The sequence below is a fragment of the Notamacropus eugenii genome, chromosome 3 (assembly GCF_028372415.1).
Source record: "Notamacropus eugenii isolate mMacEug1 chromosome 3, mMacEug1.pri_v2, whole genome shotgun sequence".
In the NCBI taxonomy this organism is placed as follows: domain Eukaryota; kingdom Metazoa; phylum Chordata; class Mammalia; order Diprotodontia; family Macropodidae; genus Notamacropus; species Notamacropus eugenii.
In genome coordinates, this window is record NC_092874.1 from 200710885 (window position 1) to 200717049 (window position 6165).

The window sequence follows — 6165 nt, forward strand, 5'->3', positions numbered from 1 at the left end:
AAGAGAACATCACTACCTACTGACCTAAGACTACTTTCTCATTTACATATACATTTCATGTGAATAATCTACACATAAGCATCCTTAATGAGAGTATTGGAAGATATAAAACAAGTTTTCATGAGTGTTACTGCACAGTAGCTACAACACTACCATAATTTGTTGTTGTTCAGTTGTGTCTGACTCTTCATCACTCTGTGGACCATGCTGTCCATGGGGTTTTCTTGGCAATGATACTGAAGTGGTTTGCCATTTCCTTCTCTAATGGATTAAGGCAAATAGAAGTTAAGTTACTTACCCAGGGTCACACAACTAGTAAGTATCTGAGGCTGGATTTGAACTCAGGTCTCCCTGGTTCCAGGTACAGCATTGTATCTACTGAACCACCTAGTTGCCTCATAGCGTTGACTAAATGATTTAGAGAGTACAAGATCCTACTTTGCCTATTATTTGTTTTCCTAGGGGAAAAAACATATTTCATTCAGCAAAATTTTTTGAAATCACCTTAAAGCCTCTCCTTCAATAAATTATCCCTCATACACATATCAAAATTATGGAAAATTCCCTGAAAGGTGATAACTTTGAGATAACTTTGTTCAAAGACTTTGGGGGGTAGGGGAGGTGACCAAAAAATATGTCTACCACCATTATAGAGGAAATTTGGCACAAAACTCAAATTTAAGAGGGATTACCTAATAAGGTCTCTGAAACTTCTAAATGTAGATGAAATTGTGCTAAATACATTAGGCATCACTTAATGTCCAAGTAGAACACTTCAGAGCCTCCAAAATGATATTCACAAACTCCTATGTAGTTACCTGCACAGGAAAAACTAAGTGGATATAGAATGACTTTTGTCCAGATTATGGCATACAATTGGATGGATAGCCTATAGAATTCATTCAACTCTCTCTCTTTCTCTGTCTATGTGCACGAGAACGTGTGTGTGTGTGTGTGTGTGTGTGTGTGTGTGTGTGTGTGTGTGTGTGTGTGTGTGTGTGTGTGTGTGTGTATGTCTTGCATAGACACTGAAAATGAAAACTAAGTTGAAGCCAGAATGGAACAAGTACTGAACTGGCTTCAGGAAATTACAAAATTGCAAAATTCTTTTAATGATGCTAATTTCATCTTTTCTAACACAAAAGTTCTTCTAGTAATTTTGTGTGGTTGGTGGCAAGTCATGGAGCAATATATCCTCAATTAAAATAGACAATCAAAGAAACCACAGTCAAATCAATAAAGAAGCAAATGGTGAGTATAAACGAGCTACAGTACAGCATTATTGTTATTAATCTCACAGTTTCCTAGCACTTTAGGCTTGAGAAAGGCTTTTAACATTTCATTTGACCCTTTGAGATAGGTATTATCATTATCCCTTTATACATTACACAGAAGAGGAAATCTGAAGTTCAGAAAGATTAGATTCATTCAAGACATAGCTAGTCTTCTGCAGTGCTATTCAAGCTCAAGCATCCCTGACTCCTAGTCCAAAACTGTGCCATGTTGTCTCAACCAGGAATACACATTACGCACAAGGAATTATAGATAAGGATGCCATCAAAGATGGGTTGGTTACTTAGTGACAAGGAACAACAGTAATCAGTCAAAGTGTTCCACTGGAGTCTTCTAGATAATAAAACAATTTGAGAAAGACCCCAAACATATTGGGTATAGACCCTATCGGGAAGTTTTTGGAGGACATGGTAGACAGTCATGCAGTATGAATGAATGAGCTAAGTAAGGCCTACATTATATAAAGGTCACATCAGGGAAGTCACAGATCCATGTGGACTATTAAGATGCCCAAGTCTAAGGGTGTCCCAAGACATCTAGTATTGTGTTCATTCTGGCAACAAATTTTAGGAAGTCTATTAATAAGCTAGAAAGTATCCAGAAAAGGGCAGCAAGAATGTTGGAAAGGCCCCAAGATTTTGCCATATGACAATCATTCGAGGGATTCAGGGAAGTTTACTCTGGACAAGAGAAAACTCAGGGAGGAAGATGATAGCTTTCTTCAAGTATTTGAAAATTTATCATTTGAAAGAGGCATTAGCTTTACTCTAGTTGTCCCCTGAGAGCAGAAGTAGCATCAATGGGTGAAAGTTTCAGAAAAGTTATTTCAGCTTTTAATAAGAAAATTTAGTAAGGAGTATTTATTAACAATGATAGATATCCAAAAGGAGAATAAGCTGCCTTTGGAGGTAATGTCAACTGTGTAGCACTAAATAAATAAAGAAGATTAAGGGACAGAGACGTGTGTGTGTGTGTGTGTGTGTGTGTGTGTTAACTGGGAACTTCCAGATTAGGAAATTCCTTTTACCAGTTCTGGTTGGCACATTCTCCACAACTGATAAAGCACCCTCCATACCTGGAATCTGCAGAATTCTTAAAGGTCTTCTCCCTTGGCTTGGCTCTGAGGCAGTAGATGACATTTTAGGGAGAAGAAAAGGTAAAGCCTGTCTCCCTCCATTCAGCTCTTCCAAGCAACAGATGGCAACACAAGCTCCACGACCTCTTCTCAGACCTGACCAAAGAGCTCTCTTGGGATCAGTTCTGAGCTCTAAGCTTTTCTATGAACACTACATCATATCCAACTCCATTATACTTTGCCCTACTCATCTAAGACAAAGTCTCTTCAGTAAAAAATGACTTGCCTCTGTCTTATGGTAATAAAATAAAATCCTTATTTCTGCCATCTACACCATTAACTAGAAAATATATATTTATCGCATGGTCATTTCTAGGAATGTTTCCCAGCTATTACCTTTAAAGTTCTCATATCAGTCACATGCAAATTAAATGGTAAGAAACAAAAATGTTGATCTTTACCATGAGCATGTATTTTTTTCCGTGAGTGACTGTTTTTCTCAGTGTTTCTTTCATAAACATCCTTGATTCTGTCCCTCTTTCCCTTAGCAAAGTTGCCCACAACTGAAAAGGCACATGAACATAAAGGAATTGGGCTAGATAGCCTATAAAGTTCCTTCAAAAGCTAAATCTATGATCCTGTCACCTCTGAAATTTCTTCTAATTCTGAGCTGTTGTGATTCTGAGATTCTGATACCTGTGCAATTGGTTCCCATTCAGCATTAATATAAAGAATATTCTAAGTCTCTTTTTCTTGTCAGAGAACAGAACCCCTTACTAAGTTTGAGACCAGATGAGAATGTAATGGGAAATATAATCCTGAGTCACATATACTGTGAACATTTTAAAGGAATTAGGCAGTAGACTGAATGTAGACTAAATGTCCAAGTTCTGGGCCTTGAATTATTGGAAGGGGAAGATGGGAATTAGTCAGATACACAAAAAGAATACACATAACCCATAATATACAAATCTGAGTTCATATCTGGCCTCAGATACTTACTAGCTGCATGACTCTGGACAAGTTACCTAACCCTGTTTGCCTCAGTTTTCCCATCTGTAAAATAAATTAGAAAAGGAAAACCACTCCAGTATCTTTGCCAAGAAAGTCTCTAATGGGGTCATGAAAAGTCAGAAACAACTGAAACAATTGAACAACATAACATACAAATAATTTAGATCTAGAGTTTTTCAATATATGGCAACAGGTTAGAAACGAATTCACAATATGCCAAAATGGTTACCAGACTAATTATTAGACCAACTAGTGCGAAGTATCCTGAAGGAAGTAGCCTGTACATTAATCTGCAGAGAATGGGTACTTGTTGTGTTTGTCCTTCATTTTTAAAGAAGACAATGACATCAGAGAAATGATGACATGAATTGCACTTGACCTCGTTTTGAGGGAGGGAGGGCTATGCAAGTCACTAGCCTCACTTTCTCCTCCTGAACCATCTGGATCCAGTGACCAGATATTCATCAGGATGACTGAAGATGGCCCAGGATATGATGGGAGATCTTGGCCTTTTTAGGCTAGGTCTTTTCACGTATTCACTTAGGGGGAGGTAATGCCCATTGAGTGGATAGGCTTCTTTAAGAAGTACTGAGGAAATGTCCCTTTTAATGAGCGAAAGAAAAAAATAACTAAATCAAACTGTAAGGGAAACAGAAACTGTTACTATTGATAATCACTCTAAGTCAGCCAGTAAGTACAGCTTGGGCAGAGAACGGGTACTGCCAACCCATAAATAACCTGGTTCAGTTCTAGCTGGCTTAGCTAAAAGGCTTAGAATGTTAGCTGGGACAATATCTATTAGGAAAGAGGTACTATTTTGAAAATCTGTTTTGGAGACCAGTGTTAATAAATAATCACCTTCTCTTCTTACATTATTTGGATTATAATGTATCCCCTAGTGGCTGACATGCAGTCTACCTAGGGTAAGTTTCTATGAGATTTTATCATCTTTACTATTATTTTTACCTTTACCATCTCAATGCCCAGGAATTACATCAAGATCCAGGCCAATCTTCATGGAAAAGTCATTTGGGTCTCCTTTTGGACTCTCTAGGGAGCACAGGAACTTTAAGTATGCCTCCAGAAAAAAAAGCTGGTTATACACTATTGCAAATGGTATCCCTTATGTAGAATAACCTGTCATCCCAAGTAATTGTTAGCACTTGTTGACACTGAGACTTGAGACATCCTATGCCAGTCCAAGTGCGGTTAATGACAGTAACACCACCAACAATAAACATTCTTATAGACCTTTAAGGCTTACAAAGCTTTATACATGTATTTTCTCATGTGAGCCCTCAAAACAGTCCTGTGAAACTGTTATTATCTCCACTTTACGATGAGGTTTAAGTGTAAATGATGATTAGTAAGTCTGAAGCAGAATTTGATTTCAGGTCTTTTTAACTTTAATTCCAGCATCCTACCCAATACCACATATGTCCTATCACATGTCCACTACCACATATCCACACATAACCAAATATAAGCCCAGTCATATGGCAGCCCTTTGAGTTCATAGTGAGCAAAACAAGGGCATCTATAGGAAAGGATGTAGTGCCATTCACATCCTCATTTTGGAGGGTCAGGTAAGCTGGACTAAGATCCCCTGAGAATTTCTTGATACCATTACAGGAAAGGTACCTACTTCTTCAGATACCCTAGATATAAATCAGAGTCACCTTTCAGAAATGATAGGAGATTGACCAACCTGCTAGAGAGAGACAGGGGAGAAGTTGTTACCACAGCTTGCCTACAATACCTGCATAGGGCAATACATTGCATAGATCACATGTCCCAGAGGTTTCTAACACATGCATGGTGGAATCACAATTGTTGCTTCAATTCCTCCACTGCTGGATTTTAATTCCTCATTGCATTTTGTTTGAATTTGGAATGTTGCTTGTATTCCTCCTTACTGTATAGGTCTGGTATTAAGTCCAATATTTCCTCTGGAAAAAGAACCTTGTTTTATTCATTAAACAATTTTCCATTCTCTTCTTTTCTCTGTCAGATTTGTTCTTCTCTCTCCTCTACTAATGTCACTCAAGCAGTATTAGAAGATGGAAATATACTGGAGAGCAGATAGGATGAGGAGATGGGGTTTATTCTAGTCAGGCACCCTTTCAAGACTACAGACCAAGTAAAAAGTTTTATATCTATTCTGCATTTTCCTTCCCTACTGTAATAAAAGGCAGAGAAATATTACAGTGGCTAAAAGGGATTAAAACTGTTCAAGATCTGAATAGGATGAGAAAAGTCCTACAATGGAACTTCGAATAACCATTTTAACCTCCCATTGATAATGATTAGTGTAGTAAGCATGTTCTCTTAAAGATACAAAGGGAAATGGAATGGAGCGGAGAAAAGAAGTCCCTTTATCCTTAAAGCTGAAATAAAAACTATACTAGACACCTCACTACAGGGAAAGACAGTCATGTCTACAAGAATGTAATCAGGACCTAGGATATGACAACTAGAGCTGAACAGTCTATGCATCAGGGCTGTGATAAACATAGATATAGAAAGATAGTTATCAGTAGATTTCTACCCCAATCCCACTAACTAAAGCTTGGACTGGGTATATGCAAGGCAACATAAATGGAACAAACAAGGCAGCAACAGAAGTGGGAGGGTGGATGCTTGAGTGACATTAGTAGAGGAGAGGGAGGAACAAATTGATAGAGAAACGAGAATGGAAAATTGTTTAATGAATAAAACAAGGTTCTTTTTCCCAGAGGAAATATTGGACTTGAGCTACGTCTGTGCAGCCAGCTCATTTTCTA

General features: G+C 38.0%; 1 protein-coding gene across 4 annotated transcripts in view; it reads right to left on the bottom strand.

Moving 5' to 3' along the window:
• Positions 1–6165, bottom strand: part of DYRK4 (dual specificity tyrosine phosphorylation regulated kinase 4) — an 81661-nt gene that overhangs the window by 65923 nt on the left and 9573 nt on the right. The window lies entirely within an intron of this gene.